Genomic DNA, 19,904 nt, shown 5'->3' with positions numbered 1-19,904 from the left:
ATGTTAAGGAGACCAAGTTTGTGGCTTTGATCCATTTTGAACTAGAAAGCATTGCTGAGAGATTAAAAACTGTAATATAGTGTCAACAGCTATAAAAGGTCAAATACTAAACTTCTGGTGCATACAGAGTGAGGGGTGGGAGAGATGGTTCTCAGTGTACACCAATCACTTAGAAGTGGTCTGGTTAAAGGGTGTTGGGGGTGTTCACAACCCTAGTTAGAGTAACGATAATAATGAAATGGGCCACATATGTACTCACACTACCACCTGGAAGGGCAGAGAAGAAAGTGCACCTTTGTTTTATCTCTAACTAATTTGAACTTTTTCCTGAACCCTGATACACTGGGTATTGAGGGGGACCAATAACCTTTGGTTTTATCTGTTTTAAAACTTAGTCTAATCCAGAAAATTAAGCTGTTTCTTTAGATAATGTTCAGTGCAACTCAAAAAAGTCTTTGCTCTTTCTGGTTCTATGTCTTCCTGCCCTTCTTCTAGCTCCTCTGTGAGAAGGTGTCCAGGGACAGTGTTGAGGCTTAGGCAGCATTGTGGCAGAGCAAGAAACCTCAAGAGTGGCACCACTGGTTTCTGGATCTCTGGCATGATGTCTCCTGTCTGTCTGCTTGCTGACTGTCCTATGAGCGTTAATGACAGAAGTCTGTCATTTCCCATGCCCTTGCTAACTCATCTCAGCCCCCCTGCAGCTTTTGGACTCCTCAAATCTGTTCTGTCCCGTCTTCCATTCAGCGCCTTCCCCAGGCACAATAACCCCAGCCTCTGCCTCCGGGTCGCCTGGCCTCTTCCCATGGTGGGGCCACTGGGTTTCACCTTCGAAGAGGCACTGGGCCCTCTGTGTCCTATTGGCAGCATGGATTCCAGATTCATCTGAAAAAGCCAACCTAGAAGTTCTTCCGCAGGCTAATCACTCTGTACTAATTTCATTTAGGTGTGTCCGCACACCTAGTTGGTTGTCTTCACAGAGTCCCAATAGAAAGTGAAAGAAAACCTCCCCTCACCCACACTCTCACCACTTTCTCTACCCATTTATTTCTGATGCCCCAAGTGAGTAGACTCTTACTCACTTTCTCTTCATATCTGAGTCTCCTTTATGCTAATTTCAACAGTCTGGACAGCTAAGCATGTTATGTTAAATGGCAGCCGAAAAAGATTTAATAAGAAATTATTTCTACATAATTCTTGACTTTCACATCCATTTTTTTCTTGGGGAAAAAACAGTTGCTATCAGGGGTGTTTAGTTTAATGAAAATATAGTTTACAGAAAAAATTTAAATATATTTGTCTAACATTTGCAAAATTACTATTTGCTAGTTTCCTATACAAACAAATCATTTATCAATCACTTACTATATGCTCAGCATTGTGACCTTTACATAATTCTTATCTTGTTTAATTCTTGCAACAACCTGGAGAAATATTATTCTTCCTATTTTTCAGATGAGAAAACTAAGGCTCAGAGAAGTTATGTGATTTGTTCAAAATGACACAATTAATAAGCGCAAAAACTAAGACTGTAGGCAGATCTGTCTGATTCCTATGCTGTTCTCCTAACCACAAAGATACACAGTTGATTCTTATACTCCAGTGTTATCATATTTTTGAAAGGCATCATATTATTCATAATATATAAGAATACACTTTTTATTTTAAATAGACACAACATAACATCTTTGCAGATGGTGACCTAGAATTTGTAAATATGTTCAGCTATGCTAAGGCAGTAATGAGTGTACAGAGGGAGCCATCAAGGGTGTGGGAACATTTTCAGGACATCTGGGGCCCATCAGCATCAAATCATTTAACATAGTGCAAACAATTTAACACTGAGAGCCTCTCAATTATCTACTTGCAAATAAATAAATCATAAAGTATAAATCTTTACCCTATAAGCAAGTGAGTACACTCCTCGGTTGCCTTCCCCAATTTGGCATCAGTAGTTAGTGAATGTTCAAAAAATGCATACAAAATTGAACATTTATCTGTGCAAAATATAATTTAGATAAATATGTCACAAATATAGATACCCCTAAAAACGTTGCAATATGGTAGTCAGGTACAAATGTATCAAAGTTGACCCAACAGATGGAATTACTTATAGTATTGTTCAGTTGACACTTATAACATGAACCTGACTCATGCCTGGTGCCCAAATACTTGACATTTACATGGACTTTCCAGTATCACGAAAAGTGCTAGGATTTAAAAGCCAGACAGATCTTGTTTGGCTTTGCATTTGTTAACTGTGAAGCTTTGGTGTTTTCTAAACATCATTTTTCCTATCAGAAGATGGGAACTATAATACCTACCATACTCACAAGGAAAACTGTGAGAATAAAAGGAAGAAATGTGTGTAAAGGGCTAGGATATAATATATATCATGAAATAGAAGCTATTACTGCTAATATTATAATTATTGCTATTTACTTCAGTGCTTCTTTTGTAGTATTTTTATTTGGCTCACACATTATTCCTTTGATATGAATATCATGGTGACAGATATCAGGCCCACAAAATGACATTTCTTGTGCAAAGTCATAGAGGTCATCTTTGTTACTGCCAGATCACAAATTCCAAACTCTAATCAATGAAGTTTTCAGTGTAGTATTTCTCATTTTTTTAAACTTTGACTTGATATTCTTACTTTCTTTTACTGTACTTCATCTCATCCTGTATCTACTCTTTTTTTCTTTTTCTCCATGTGCCACACCATGGATACCTATAAAACTTCTGCTACCCAGTATAGATCTTTTCTTACATGCAAAATGCAAGTTTCAAGACAATTTTTCCTTTAAGCTGCTGTAAAAAACAAACAAAAACCCTAAACTATTAAAACATTTCATTTTTTTTGTTTTATTTATTGAAACATAATTGTACGTATCTGTGGGGTACAGCTAAAGGTTTAATAATAATGAATGGTTTAGTCTTGGTAGGTTGTGCATACTTAGGAATTTATACATTTCTTCTAGGTTATTCAATTTGTTGGCAAATAATTGCTCATGTTATTCTCCTACAATCCATTTCTATTTCTGTGGCATTAGTTATAATGTCTCTCCTTCCCAATTTTATTCTTTTGAGTCTTCTCTCTTTTTTTCCTTCGTCTAGCTAAAGTTTTGTCAATTTTGTATATCTTCAAAAAACCCAATTCTTGGTTTTGTTGATTTTTCCTATTGTTTTCCTAATCTCTATTTTACATATTTCTGCTCTAATCTTTATTATTTCCTTCCTTCTGCTAACTTCAGGCTTACTGTGTTCTTTTTCTTGTTCCTTCAGATGTAAAGTTAGGTTGTTTCAGGGAAATGCAAATCAAAACTACAATGAGATATCTCATACCTGTTAGGATGACTATTATTTTTTAAAAAAAGGTAACTTGCTGAAGATATGGAGAAATTGAAACTCCCCTACACTGTTGGTGGAAATGTAAAATGGTGTAGTCAGTACTGAAAACAGTATGGAGGTTCCTCAAAAAATTAGAAATGGAGCTACCATATGATAGAGCAATCCCATTTCTGAGTATATATCCAAAAGAATTGAAATCAAGATCTCATAGTGATATCTGCACTCCCATGTTCACCGCGGCAGTATTCACAAGAGCTAAGATGTGGGAAACAACCCAAGTGTCCATTGACTGATGGATGAATAAAGAAAATGTGGCATATATATAGACTGGAATATTATTCAGCCTTAAAAAGAAGGAAATCCTGCTATATTGAACCACATGGATGAACCTGGAGGACATCATGCTTAGTGAAATAATCCAGACACAGAAAGAGACATATTGTATGACCTCACTAACATGTATTTGTACGGTACATTTATCACAATTAATGAGCCAATATTGATATATTATTATTAACTAAAGTCAATAATTTATTCATATTTCCCCAGTTTTTCCCTGATCCTTTTTCTGTTCCAGAATCCCATCCTGTATACCACATTGTATTTTGTGGCCCTGTCTCCTTATGCTCCTCTTGGTTGTGACAATTTCTCAGTCTTTCCTTGTTTTTGGTGAACGTGACAGTCTTGAGAATTATTGGTTAGGTATTTTGTAGAATGTCCCTCATTTAGGATTTGTCTGATGTTTTTCCCATGATGATTAGACTGGGTAATGTGTTTTTAGGAGGAAGACCACAGAGAAGAAGTGCCATTCTCAACACATCATATCAAGAGTACACGTTATCAATTTGACTTAACACTGTTGATATTAACCTTGATCTCTTAGCTTGAGGTAATGTTTCTCACGTCTCTTCACGCCTCCATTTCCATACCGGCTTATTTAGAAGAAAGTGACTATGATGTTTCACCTCCTTAAGGACAGAGTATCTACATAAATTATTTGGGATTCCTCTGCATAGGAGATTTGTCTATCTTTCCCCTATTTATTTATTTATTCAATAATTTATTTATATCAATACAGACTCACAAATATTTATTTTAGACGTTGGAATATAATCTCATTCTATTTACTTATTTTCTTGCTCAAATTGTACCAGTTTTGGCAATTGGAAATTCTTTCAGTCGCTCCTGTATTCCTTTGATACACCCTCATTGTTGTGAGTTTGTTTGTTAGCCTTGACTACTTTCTTGCTTTTTGGCGCTACGAGATGCTCCAGACTATTCTGTATGCTTCCTGCTCCAGTCCTAGAATTAGCCAGTCCTAGAATTTTTTAAAGAAGCGTTGGTTCCTTTTCTTTGTCAATTGTATTAGAAACCAAGATTGGGGCATTAGATGCACTTGTTGCTACTCGATGTTATTTTTTCTGAGCCCTCTTAACTCACAAAGCAAGGAGATATAGTTGTGTATAAACCATGTACATACACATATCTATAAATATTTCTAGATACAACTATATGCATCTATAGTAAGCTAAACATAAATTCACACTGATGTCTACACTCTAATCCATTACTGCATGGAACAACCACTTTCAAATACCACTGTTCCACTTCAAGGCAAGTATCTTTTTAAAAAGTATTCTTAACTTGTCCCTCCATCCCTTGTGACATTGCTATCATCCATTTATCTTGCTAATATGCTGTAATTACCCAACACATTATTACTAGTATTAAACAGTTGTCTTTTAGCTCAGTTAAGAACAAGAAAAATAAAATATTAAAATATTATATTTACCTTTATGTATTCCTTCCTTTAAACTTTTCCTTTTTTATATATAGATTAAGGTTTCTGACTTATATAATTTTCCTTCTGCCTGAAGAAAAGATTTTAACATTTCTTGCAGAGGTCTATAAGCAATAAATTATTTCAACTTTTGTTTGTCTAAGACACTATTTCCCTTTCACTTTTGAAGGATAATTTTGCTAGATATAGAATTCTAGGTTATATTTTTTTCCCCTTTCAATACTTTAAATATTTCATTTTATTCTCTTCCTGTTTGCATGGTTGCTACAATACTTATCATTCTTCATTTTTTGGTGTTCCTTTTTTCTTTGTCTTCCTTCAAAATGTTTCAAGATGTCTTCTGTTGTCTTTAGTTTGAATGTGACAAGCCTAGATGAAATATTTTTTTTCTTTCTTGGTCCTTTTTTATTCTTGCTATTCTCTGACCTTCTTGGACCTGTGGTATGGTATCTGTCATTAATTTTGAAAGTCATTATTACTGCTGCTTCATTTTTTTCTTCTCCTTCTAGTATTTCAATTATACATACGTTATAACTTTGAAATTGTCCCACAGTTCTTGTTTTGTTTTGCTTGTAATTCTCTCTCTCTCTCTCTTCATTTCAGTTGGGAAGTTTCTATGGACCTATCTTCAAGTTTACTAATTATTTTCTCAGACATGTTAAGTCTACTGATGAGCCCATCAAAGACATTTTTCATTTCTGTGACAGTGTTTTTGATTTCTATCATTTTCTTTTGATTCTTTCTAAGATTTTCCACCTCTGTACTAACACTACCTATCGTTTCTTGCATGTTGTCTACTTTTCCATTAAAACATTTACCATATTACTCATAGTTGTTTAAAATTGTCTGTCTGATAATTCCAACATATGTGTCATACCTGACTCTGGCTATAATGCTTATCTGTCTCTTCAGACCATGTTTTTTGTTTATTTGGTTTTTTTCTTGCCTTAAGGCATGATTTGTAATTTTTTGTTGAAATTTGGACATGTGCTGGGAAATAGAAATTGTGATAAATAGGTTTCAAGTGTGAGGATTTATGTTCATTTGGCTTGGCATTGGGCTCTGTTTAATGATTGCTATAGCAATAGTTGCCAGAGAGCTCTCTCCCTGTAGCTTCTCAATTCTCATGCTAGTCCCCACTTAGCCTCCAATGATTTGTCAAAATTACCAGTTAAGTAATGCCAGTTTATGGATCCTGGGACTTGTACTCCAGGAAAGTAAATCTCAGTCATGACTCTCTGGATTTGCCCGTCTCTTTAGACTTTGCAGTAGCAGTTTGTTCTGAAAACTCAATTCTCTGATGGGTACAAGAAAAATACAGTCAGCCCTCTAAATCCATGGGTTCAACATCCATGGATTCAATCCACTACACATCAAAAATATTTTTAAAAAATTGAATCTGTGTACCAAACATGTACAGATTTTTTCCTTGTTATTATTTCTTAAAGAATAATACAGTATAACAACTATTTACATAGCATTTACATTGTATTAGGAATTATAAGTAATCTAGAAATGATTTAAAGTACACTGAAGGATGTGCATAGATATATGCAAATGCTATACCATTTTATACCAGAGACTTGAGCATTCACAAATTTTTGTATTCACAGAACGTCCTGGAACCAATACCCCATGGATACCAAGAAATGACTATAGTTGACTTTCAGTTTATCCAGCTTTTTCTGTTGTTTTTGTAAGGACGAGAGTGATGAGTTCCAAACTCTTTACACGTGGGTGGGAGCTGAGACCAGAAGTTTTGATTAATTGTTTTTAAAAGGAGATGCTTGAACTCAAAGGAATATATGTTTTTATGATTATAAGTTTATTATGCTCATAAGAAAAGGATTAGAAAATAAATGAGATTAAAGATGAAAATAATTTAACAAAATTTAGACTCTTTAGTAATTCCTATGGCTAACATTTTTATGAATTTCAGTATTTATATATATATATATATACACATATTTTATTTGTGTTTTCCCTCTATGCCTATTTAATTTCCTGATTTTTTTAGCTTACCATCCTAAAAATGGTGAGAAATTATTCTTAAATGTTACTCTAATGAGTGGATAATATGGATCATAAGAATGTTCTTTAACTCAGAATACCATTTTATTAGTGGCTACTTAAATTGTTTTGTGTTTGTGTATGTATGTTTGTGTGTGTGCTTCATTGCATCACAGATGGCCAGAGTCTGTTTAATCATACTCCTTTGTTTTTTGCCTATTTTTAGCACCAGTACCTGCAAATCCTCTTCCTAACTTTTCTCCCATTTTTCATGATCTATGCCACCATTCACATCAACTATAGGCCATAAATATAATGTGTTTGATATATATCCTTAAACATTCAGGTATGAAATATTTTATGTTTACTTATCTTTATAACTTTCTAATAGATTCTATAGTACTTTTAAATTTCCAACATTTTTAATGCAGAGACTTTTTCTTTTCTGAGGATTATACATTCTGCTGCATGTACATGTAGTCTGTTACTTCTTGCTACTGTCCAGTATATACCACATTGAAACCTATTTTACTTCCCACTCTCCAGCACCATAAAGAACATTGGGTTGGACATCCTTATACATGCGATTCCATACTTGGTGAGAATTTCTCTGAACTATATAACCAGGAATGGGATCTATGGGATAAAGAGCACATGTGTTCTTACCATAATGCTGCTAAATACTGACGTTTGCTTTGCAGAATGGCTGGACTAGTTTACAATTACATTAGCTGTTCATGAGAATTTTTTGCATCATTTCCTTGTCAGCACTTGGTATTATCTGACTTAATTTTTGCCATTCTGCTAGGTATAAAGTGGTATTTCTTTGTTGTTTTAATTTGTATTCCTCAGATGACTAGTGATTTTGGCCACCTCTTGTCATGTGGACTTCCCTTTTGTGTACTGCCTGTTCATTTTTTATGCCTGTTTTCCTTGTGTTGCTTTTTTGTGGTTTTAAAAAATCTCCACAAATTAGTGTATGCTCTTCCCTCTAAGAGGTGAAGCTTAATTCTTTTATCGAGTGTGAACTAGACTTCTAAGGAATAGAATATGGCAGAAGTAATGGTGCATCACTTGGTATGGTCTAATTGTCTCTACCTGTACCAGAAGGATTCTGTTCATATTACTGTGTCTTTCTGTCACATCATAAAATCTAATAGGATGAGTGACCAGGTCTTCTTCAAAGTTAACCTGAATATTTTTAGATTCTTACCCTTCCATATTTATTTTAGAATGAGTTTGTTGACTTCTCCACTAATACCAGCTTAAAACTGGGTTTCCAACAATGGAAATGCCATCATTCTCTTACTTATAAAGAAATATAAACTTGTTCTAAAGGTTCACATCCTTTATTTATTTCCCATAAATACAATGTTTGAACAATATTTAGTTATTACTTATTGTACTTTTGACCCTCTACTCAAACATAGAACCCATATACTTTTCAAGAGTTTTGTAGCCCTAAATTGTCATGAGCCTAGACATCAGAATGAGTGGCTGATACCTATAGCCAAGACTCTGCAATACATTTCCAGACAACTGCTTTGGAAAACAGGGGGAAATTCCTGATTTTATTTTTTTTCTACACACTTTCCTGGAACAACTAGATGATAAAATCTATTCACAAAAATTATTCGTACTAATATACTTAAATCTCAATGCATTACTATATTCTATTAGAACTGAACAAAAAGTAGTAGTTTTAACTAAGAATACCTTTACAATTAAACAGAATTCTGATGAGGGCTTATATTTGCTCTTTCTGCTCAGAGAACACTTGTAGGTCTCTTCTAGGAAAGTCTCCACCCAAGAATAGGGATTATAATATTAGTATCTTCTCTCCTAATTAGAAGAAAAAAAATGTCATTACATAGTAGGATTAGTGGGATTATTATTCCCATTTGGTGATTTTTTTTTTTTTTAAGAAACAGTCCACGTAGCTGCTTATTAGGGATCATTTGGAAAATTTAAATTATATACAGCTCTATTTTTTAGCTTATTTCCCGTGCGTAATACAGCACAAATTTAAAGTAATTAAGATGCTAGATCAAACCTTACCTAAAATTTTGATACTTACCAATTACGTGAACTAACAAATTTCCTGTTTTGTTTGAACCAGTTTGGAACAGGTTTTATGTTACTTGCAACTTCAGGAGTCTTAATTTCATGTCATATGATACAAAGCTCGTATTAGGTTAAGATTTTAATGGTAGGCCTTCCCAAATTGGTTGTGTAACTAACAGAAAATAAATTTCATTTGAAGTCTCTGTGCTTCTAAACACATCTCAAGTGCCCCAAGTAGTAATAGAAAAATGACCTCTAGCCTGTGGCTGCCAAATGGTAGGAGTGACTCATGAAGAGAAGCTAATAGATTGTGAGGAAATGATTGCTCCAAAATTTTCAAAAGTAATAGAGATATTTTCTTCCACTATATGTAGGAGTATGGAACACCATATCAACTTTTTATTGAAATTCTTTGTATGATTATTATTTAAAATGCAGTGCAAGAAATCTCCCAGTAGCTGATAATGGTTTAAGATAAAATATTCTTTGTAAAGCAATTTCCACTATCTTCCATCTGCACCAATTTAATGTATTCAGTTGTTTAAAACAGCTATTTTTATATTCAGCTAAATGCAATATTACAGTTCATATCATTTTCTTTTCACAAGCAAGTGATTCTATGAATCTGAATCTAAAAATTTAAATCAAAAGAAAACAAATGAAGTATTTTAACATGAAAAAAATTGTGGAATAATCAGTTAAATGATTTTACTGGGTCAACTAATTGTTTCTGCAAATCGATCAATTATTTAATGAGACTGATTGGTCGATTTAGTTAAAATATTTATCCAGATTGTTTTATAAAAATCTTCCTTTTTCCTGAGTAACATTTACACATTCATTAAGACTCAATAAATGAAAAGATGACATTATTTAAGGAGACCTTGGACCTGACCCTCTTATTTCACTCCCAGTTTCCCAAGGGTTCCAATAGCTTCTTGTGTTTATCTCTATTATAACTCTGATAATAATAAGAGTTAACATACATTGAGTCCCAGTGTGGGACAGACACACTTTACCTCACTAAATCTTTTACAAATCTATGAGACAATTTTTTTGCTGGTGGTAGAGTTTTGTTTGTTTGCTTAATAAATGAATATACAGTACTGAGCCTCAGTGAGTTAATTAGTTTGCCCATAGTGAGTTAGTTAATAAGTAAGAAAGACAAAGAAGGTGAGGTCAGAGAGACAGCAGGAGAACCATGAAAAGTGTTTGTTCTCAGAAAAAAATAAAAGAGAGTTCCAAGAAAGAGAAGATGGTCAAGAAAATCAATGCAAGAAAAAGTGATAGCTAAAACAGAGTGATAATTAACAATGTATAGTTTTAGTCTGGTGTTGGTGGAAGAATCTAAATTGTATTATAAAAAGGCAATGAATAAGAAAATGGTCAAGATTCAAATCTGGATCTGTTTGATTTAAAATTGATAGTTTTTTATCCACACCAGTAATTCTCAAATATCGGTATGCATAAGAAGCAGCTAAAGAAATTTCTGTGAATGCAGATTCCTACATCTCATGCAGCAAATCTCTGGAGTGAGACCTTACATTTTAAGAAGCACCATCACTGGTGATTCTGATGAAGTTGCTAATGAACCACATTTTTAGAAACACTGCATTCTCATGCTGACTCTAACAGGGAGCTTCCTGAAGGCAGGAACCTTATCATGTTTTCAGTAGCATACACACTGCTTGATTTACAGTGAGCATTTAATATAGTTTTACAGAGCCAAGCTACATTGTGGTTTGAAACAAATAATTGACTATAATTTGAAAATAATTTATCTTATATGGACTTGGCCGTAAGTTCCATAAGCTCAGGCACCCTGTTTTTTGTTCTTTCAATTTGCACATCGATTCTAAACAGTGCCTTTTCGTGGTGTTGTTCCTCAGTGAAATGCTGAAAAGGAATGTAGTGGTTTGAATCTCTGCCCTATGAATGGCCTCCTGACTTATTTCAACCTATACCTACTTTCATTGACTGTGACACCAATTCAATTGACAGGGCTTTAACCTTCCTTAAAAGAAATTGGCTTATGTCTAATCAATCTTGTTTTGATTAGATCTTATAAAAATGTTTTCTTATTCCAAAAATCATATATGCTTATTAGTAAAAATTTCAAAATCTAGTAAGCTAGATAATTTTAGATAAGATAGGTGAAAAAATATTTCTTTAATTACCACAACAGATGACATGTTAGTGTACCTCCTTTCAGTCTTATATTTATAATTATCTAAGCACATGATTATAAAAAAGTATAATAATGAATATGACATTTTGTAACCTATTTTTGAACTTAATTTTAAATCATTAATAATTTGTGTATTGTTAATTGTCTTTAAAACTGCATTTTAGTTGGCCACAGCATTAAAATAAATTTGTATATTACAATTTTTAATTGCATATTTCAGAACTCTTGGCTATTTTCAATTGTTTGGTATTATAAATAATGTTGGGGAAAATTCTTATACTTAGATCTTTGATCATATTTTTAAACTTATTCCCTTAGCATGCATTTCTAGAAGTAGAAATGTTAGCTCAAAATATAAATGCATTCAAGCCTCTTAACAAGATCGCCATCTAAAAAGTTTTACAATGCACACACCCCAATCTACGCTGTAAATGCAGTGTGTGAAAATATCTGTTCCTAGGACCCTCATCAACATTGGATTTTATTACGTATAGAAATTTGGTTACTTTGATGGTGATTAACAATTTTAATTAATGTTTTAACTTGATTACGAGGAAGCTGAGTTATTTACAGTAAGTTTATTATTTGTTCATATTTATTTTATTGCAAAACACTTCTCTCCTGTTTGCTGGAGGAAACCACTAATGTCTCAGCACTTTATGACAAACCACAAGGGTGGTTCTTCCATCTCTGGTTGAAGATTCAGTATTTCTTTATTTTATTATCTTTGAAAATGTTCTACCAAGCATTACTGCTCGTCTGTTGTCAGGATTGGCCCTGAGTTATGGTGAGGTTTAAATGAGATAAAGAAGTAAATGAGATAAAGAAAGTAAAGTACTTATCTCAGTGTCTGGCACATAGTAAGCATGCAAAAAATGGTGAAAATGACAATTACTGTAACAAACATAAGCCCTTGAAGTAACTGATAAGCAAAATGATCATCCAAAAGAAAGTTTAGAAACAGGAAAACAAAGCCAATTTTAATGCTTCTTGTGCAGCTGAAATAAAATATGTGGATATCTCTTGAAATCTAGAAAGCTCCATATAACTGTACTTTGAAATTATCACTATAACTAAAACAATTTCTATAATCTGTTGAGTAACTATTGATCAGTGAAGCAGGTGCTGTTATTTTCCCACTTTGAAGAGGAAAATCTGAGCCAAATAGAGGGTTGGTATGACACAGAGCTCCAATTCCTACCATGTCATGAGATGGCTTTGAAGGTCCCTGCAAAAGAGACAAGGACATCAGTTTGATATCTGGCACAGGAGTTCTAAACCTATTTTTGTTTGAGAGGAAAGTTAAATACTTCTTTAAGAATATCATGAAAGTCCTGAACTCTTCTGTCAGAAAGGCTAAGGCTCATTCATTTTCACTGTGGTAAAATATACCATGTGTGCCACATGCTATATGTGCCACAATTTGTTTTTTCATTCTTCTGTCAAAGACCTTTTCGTTTCCATTTGCTTTGCCTTGTTTGGATTTCTTATTATAACATGCCATGCCATTTCAGATGTATTTCCTGACATACACTTGCAAAAGTTTCTTGTGGAATGTAGCCAGCAGTGGATATTACTAGGTGCTAGATTATGAAATATTTAAACAAACAAGGTATAATATTACATTGTTTATACATAATCTAATGTATAATTCCACCAACAATGCATGAATTTATACTAGCCTTTCAGAATGAGTTAAAGGATATCTCTTTCTCTCCTTTTCTCTCCTCTCCCTCCGTGTATTCTCTAGAATAATATGTGTAGATTGAAAAATACATATTTATTTAAATTAAGGCAGAACTCGTATGTATATTCTTTGGGACCTGGTGTTATCTAAAATTTTAAATTACCAATTCAGTGTTCTTTTTCTCATGGTTACAGGAATAAACAGATTTTTTATGTCTTCTTGAGTCAATTTAGGCAAATTGTACTTTTCCAGGAATTCTTATATTCTATCTCATAATGTTCTTTTTTATGCTCTTCTTAATGCTTTATCTCAGTTGCAACTCATTTAGGCCTCCTTGTCTTTTTGTTATTATTCCTTATTTCTGCCTTTTTTAGATTTTCACCAACCTTGTCAGAAATTGCTCAGTTTCACTAGTCTTTGACATATTGTCAAATTTTGGCATTGTTGATCTTCTCTATTATATTTTTCTTTTCTATCAATTTCTGCTGTTTATTAATTTCTTCTATTGCCTGTGTTTTTTCTTTCTTTTTCTAACTTTCAAAGTGAGTGCTTAGCTTTTCAAGTTTTAGCCTTTTTTCTTTTCTTCTAGGCACTAGTCCTTTGAAGCAAAATACTTTTGTTATTGTTTTGTTCTGTCATATTTCATTATAATATTTTTAAACACATTTTTAAATTTCTAAATGTATAGTTTTGTTAGTTTTCTTTTTGTTATTGATTTATAACAACTGCATTTTAGTAAAAAACAAAACAAAACAAAACAACATGATTTGTATGATACCAATTCCTTGGAAATTTTGGAGACATTTGTGGTCTAATACATGCTCAATTTTTTGGTAAGTGTTCTCTATGTTTAGAAAAAATGTGTATTCTCCATTTGTTGAGTTCAGTGTCTACAATCTGTATGTAAGTAATTTGCCTGAGGACTAGGCTTTTTTTTCCGTTTGTTCTTTTTGTTTTTTCTGTGCTGTATGTATGTTAAAACTTTATCTAGCCTTTAATAGGTACTTGATAAATACTCATTAAATGAACACACATTAGATTAAGTTTGTTAACTGTGTTACTTAAATCCTCTAGATGTTTACATACTTTGAGTGAATTTATCAATTCCTCCTTGTAGTAATGTCAATTTTTGCTTCATAGATTTTAAAATTACTTTAATAGGTACACAGTTTAGAATTATTATTCTGGATCTGATTATTATTATGCACCTGGTAAACTAAAACTTTACCAATTAAATCTAAAAATGATTTTTTACCTTAAAGAAAACTGTGTACTGTTAAAAATAACTATACCATTTGCTGTGGATTGATTTGATTGTGTCCCCCAAAGCCCATATGTTAGAAGCTTAATTCCCACTGTAACTGTTGAGAGTGGGAAATCCTATTATGGTAACTGAAAGGTGGAGACTTGAGGAGTTGATTAGTTGATGGTTTAATTGGTGGTTATGGGTGTGGTTCTAAGGGCTTTAAAAGAAGAGCACATGAGGAGCTCTCTCTCTCTCCCTCCCTCCCTCCCTCCCTCTCCCTCTCTCTCTCCCCTCTGCCATTTTCTGCCATGTGAGACCCCTGCATTGCTGTAAAGCCACCACCAAAGAAGACCCTTACCAGATGTGTTCCCTGGACTTTGGACTTCCCAGCCTCTGAAACTGTAGGCAATAAATTTCATTTTCTTACAAATTACCCAGTTCTCTGTATTTTGTTATAAGCAACAAAAACGGACTAAAACATCACCTTTTAAAATATTGTTTTTCTAGATTCTTTCTTTTCATTTAAACTGTCTTCCCCCTTGTGTTTTAAGTGTAAATCTTGTAACCTCCAATTCATTAATTTGTTTTCTAAATCATGCCTTTTAAATGGAATGTTTAGTCTGTTTATTTTAACCACTGATATAAATGAATTCATTTCTACCAGTTTTGTTTTTTATTTGTTTCATATTTTTCTCCTTTATTGTCTTCTTTTAATTGTTTGAGCCTTTTTTTCTCATTCTACTATATTTAGTCCCATGAAAAGTAAAGAAGTCATATACTCAATTTTTATTCTTTTTGGTTACCCTATAAAAGTATAAATCTAATCATTTTATTTGCTCCTTAGAATGAGTGAACTCAGATCCAGTTATAATATACAGAAATACCATTCTCAGCCACAGGATGGTGGGTACTGTTCTAATTATCTCATTTAACTCTCACGAAATCCCTATAAGATAAATACTATTACTACCTTCATTTTAGTTCAGAAAATAAAGCCCAATTGACCAATGACAAATACAGTACTCACCTTTTATCTGTGTTTTCGTGGTTTCAGTTACCTACGGTTAACCGTCATCCAAAAATACTAAATGGAAAATTCTGGAAATGAACAATGTCTTAGTTTTAAATTGTGTGTTCCTCTGAATAGCATGAAGAAATCTGGTGCTGTCCTGCTGTATCCCACCCAGGACGTGAAGTGTCCCTCTGTCCAGCATATCCACGCTGTGTGTGCCACCTGCCCGTTAGTCACTTAGTAGTTGCCTCAGCAGTGATTGTGCTCTAGTAACCCTCATTTTGCTTAATAATGACACCAAAGTGCAAGAATAGTGGCATATTGTCATAATCATTCTATTTTATTATTGTTGTTGTTAATCTCTTACTGTGTGCCTAATTTACAAACTAAACTTTATCAGAGGTGTGTATGTATAGGGGGAAAATGGCATATATTTGTTACTATCTGCAGTTTCAGGCATCTAGTGGGGGTCTTGAAACATATCCTCCATAGATAAGAGGGGACTACTGTAATTAGAAAATTTGCAAGATAGGATTTGACCTTAGATAATTGAGGGCCAGAAATCATGTTCTTTATTATACTGCACAGCCTCTACTTTTTTGTTGTTGTTGGTTTTGGTTTTTTGGTGGCTGGCTGGTATGGGGATCTGAACTCTTGACCTTGGTGTTATCAGCACCACACTGTCCCAAATAAGCTAAAGTCTCTGTTTATTGTTCAGTATTTGAGCTCTGTCTCGTGAGTGTGCATGTGTGTGTGTTTAAACCCCCAAATTAGATTTTTATTATTTGTGTACTCAATTTTTATTTATATTTACCCACATGTTTACCATTTGTTTAGTCAGCTTGTCTTTCTGTAATTCTGACCCTTTTTCTGGGATCGTTTTTCTTCTTATTGAAGACCATTCTTTTTTTTTATTGTAAAAATGTTGATTGTACATATCTGCGCAGTACAGAGTTGAACATCAATACTTGTGAACAATATGTGATGCTCACATCAAAATAATTATTATATTCAATAATATGCACTATCATTGCTATTCATGGCCCTTTACCCCTTCCTCCCTCCATCCTCTCCTTCCTGCTTCTAGTAATCTCAGTTGTCCTTTTGAGAGTTCAATGCATTATTGTGAATGTTGGATCTTTCTTTACTTTGTTTATATGTTTATTATTTTAGCTCCCACTTATGAGTGAGAACATGTGTTTCTCTTTCTGTACTTGGCTTATTTCACTTAATATGATTTTCTCTAAGTTCATCCATGTTGCTGCAAATGGCAATACTTCATTCTTTTTTATGGAAGAGTAATATTCCATTGTATATATATATACACCACATTTTCCTTATCCAGCACTGTAACCCCAAGGTCACTGGTTCAGATCCCTCTACTGGCCAGCTGCCACAAAAAAAACAAAAATAAAAACAAACAAAAAAAGAGTCAAAAGACTTTGAAGAGCATTCTTTAGAATGGCAGTCTGTTGGTTAAGATGAGAAAATCTATCTGGTATTGTCATTATTTCACCCTCGGTATGGCACTGTAAATTGAATGTTATTTTCTCTTGGCACTTTGAAGATATTATTCCATTGTTTTCTACTTCTTTTTCTACCAGCTATTTTATATTATTCTTATTTTCTTTTACATTATTTGTCTTTTTCTGTGATTATGTTCTCTCATTAATCAATATTTTGACTCTAATGTACATGAGTTTTTAATTGTTGTTTGGAATTTATTTGCTTCCTAAATTTGAGGATTGTTATATTTAATTAATTCTAGATTTTTTCCAGCTACATCTCTCCCCCTTTCGGCCTATTATTGCCTTCTGGAGATCGGATGCGCTGCCTCACACCTTCATTCTTGTCTCTAGAGGTAGGTTTTATATTAATCATCCTTTTGTCTCCGGCCACAATTTTGTGTGATTTCTTCCTATCTATCTTCTGGTTCACTAATTTACCTTTCCACAATGTCTACTCTGTTCCTTAATGTGCCCTTCGAGATTTTAATTTCTATTATCTTTTTTTCCATTTTTAAAAGTTGTGTTTGACTTTTTTTCTCTCAAATTTTCTTGGTTATTTTAGTAATCTTTTGCAACTTACTAGTATTTTTGACTCATTATTTATGTCCTTAAAGAATTTTTTTTTTTTTTTTGCCAGACACCTTAAGGCACTAATAACCTTTGTCAACTTTAATAAAAAATTGTCAACTGTGATATTCAAATTATAAAATTAATATGAATTCAAGCTTTTAAACCAGAAATGGGCCTACTAAAGGCTGTGATTTCTCAGGGAGATATTTTTCCCCCTTCCCGCTTAGAAGTAAAGCTGAGAGATATAAACTTTCTTGATGCCTAATTCTGAGGAGAAATATTCCTTTGCAGCCCAATTTATCCTTTTCCTGAACATATGGCCTTTCCTGAGCCCTGGCTTTCTTGATGGGATGAATCTCCAGTATGACTCTTAACCCTGTGAAGGCCCAAGGCTTTCTCTTTTGCCACCTGTCCACATGCAGCAATTCAAACTATGTTTTATACTTCTCAAGCTCATTATGTACACAATTCACTTGGATAAATTACTAAGACATTCTCAGTAAGTGGTTCTAGGTAGAGCTCATGATTCTGTACTTCCAACAAGTTCTCAGGTGATGCCAGTGCTGCTTGTTTTAGAACCAACGTTGAGTAGAAAGACTAGGACTATTAGGGACTGCAGATACTGAGGACATCCATTCAGTTGCCTCAGTGCTGGTATATTTCCAGTAATCTCTGCCCCCAGTTTGTGTTGGCCACAGAAAATTTCACTTTCTTTCTTATAGTGTTATATGGTCATTTAAAAGGATATCGTCTTTTATTTAACATGTTTTAGTGTTTTGTAGTATGCAAGTTATAGTCTGCTATGCTGTAGGCAGAAGAAATCTTCTCCAAATAAGAGAAAGGATTTTTATAATCCTTTCTTTCATACTTAAACTTATCCTAATAAGTATTATTTGTGCACCATAAAGTAAGTTGTACTGATAAAGATTTAGTCAGATGAATTCATGGAATAAAAATTTAAACATTTTAGTAGATTGATTTGGTCATTTTAAGTGACTTTTGAATGTGCTTTAATGATGCATCAACAAAGAAAAATGAAGAAATGAAATAAAGATGCAGGGAACTTTTACATAATCTATGCAAATGGCAGATGAAAAATAGATCTCATATAAACATGTTAGAAAACCATGGCTTGGCTGTTTTCTAAAACAGGGTTATATTAGAAGAGACTTGTAATTTTGGTCAATGCATTTTAAAACATATTTTAAAACTCCTTTTGTGCAGCTCTATTTACAATAGCCAAGAGTTGGAACCAACCTAAATGCCCATCATCGGATGAGTGGATGAGGAAAATGTGGTATATTTATACAATAGAATACTACTTTGCCAAAAAAAGAATGAAATACTGACATTCACAACAACATGGATGAACTTAGAGAAAATTATGTTAAGTAAAATAAGCCAGGCACAAAAAGAGAAATACCATATGTCCTCACTTATATGTGGGAGCTAATAAAAATAAATAAATAAATGAAGAAAGAAAAAAAGGGATACAACAATCATAATAATACATTGAACATTTTAAGAGAAGAGAACAGAATTGAGGTTGCCAGGGGTGAGAAAGAGAGAGAGAAAAGAGGGAGAGGGAGGAATTGGTAAAGGGCCACAAAAATCAATTACATTGCAGAATGATGAATATACTAATTATTCTGATTTGAATATCACATATTGACACTGACATTGATATTCAGTGCCATACTCCACAGATATGTACAATCAACTATGTCTCAATAAAATAAATAAATAAATAAAAAGAAACATTCACCTGAAAATCAGCCAAAAAAATTTAAATCTGAATTGCACTTTTGTCTGTGTAACATCTGAATTGATATTTGTCTTAGAAGTGTTTAGATGATGTAAAAATTTTCATCCAAAGTTACTTCATGTTACTTTATAGCTTTGATTAGATATTTGATGATGCAGAATAACTGTTTTCTTTCTGGTAGTTTCATGTCAAAAAAGGTGAGTTCTGTTAAAAACTTGCTCTCTAATTATTAAAGTCCCACTGTAATGAATATTTCTTGAAAGTAATAAAAGGTTAATAAAATCTATGATTATTTTGTTTAACTGCCTTTTTAAACAACCAACCTCTTAAAGGTTATCCTAATCAAAATCTCAAAAAGCTGCTCAAATCAGCAGTGAAAACTTGACATATCTAGTGGCATTTGGATCTTAAAAGAACTCAAGATCAAACAAATGATGCTAAAAGCTTGAATGTGGATCTCATTTACAAAGTCACGTAAGACCGTCTTTTTATTTTTAAAAATAAAACAGGATGCCTATATATGTAAAACACATTCTAAAGAGAAGTATATGCCAACAAGAACAGATTTTAACAATTAAAAAGACAGAAAGAACTCATTCTCTTTCAACAAAAGAATGGTGCCCCAGAAAAGAAACACTTATTCTGGAAATAAAGAAGAAACTCAACTGAGCATAGGTTGTCTCAACTAAGATGTACAAATAG

Source organism: Cynocephalus volans, chromosome 8 (genome assembly GCF_027409185.1).
Source record: "Cynocephalus volans isolate mCynVol1 chromosome 8, mCynVol1.pri, whole genome shotgun sequence".
Lineage (NCBI taxonomy): Eukaryota > Metazoa > Chordata > Mammalia > Dermoptera > Cynocephalidae > Cynocephalus > Cynocephalus volans.
Note: the sequence above shows the minus strand (reverse complement) of the source record.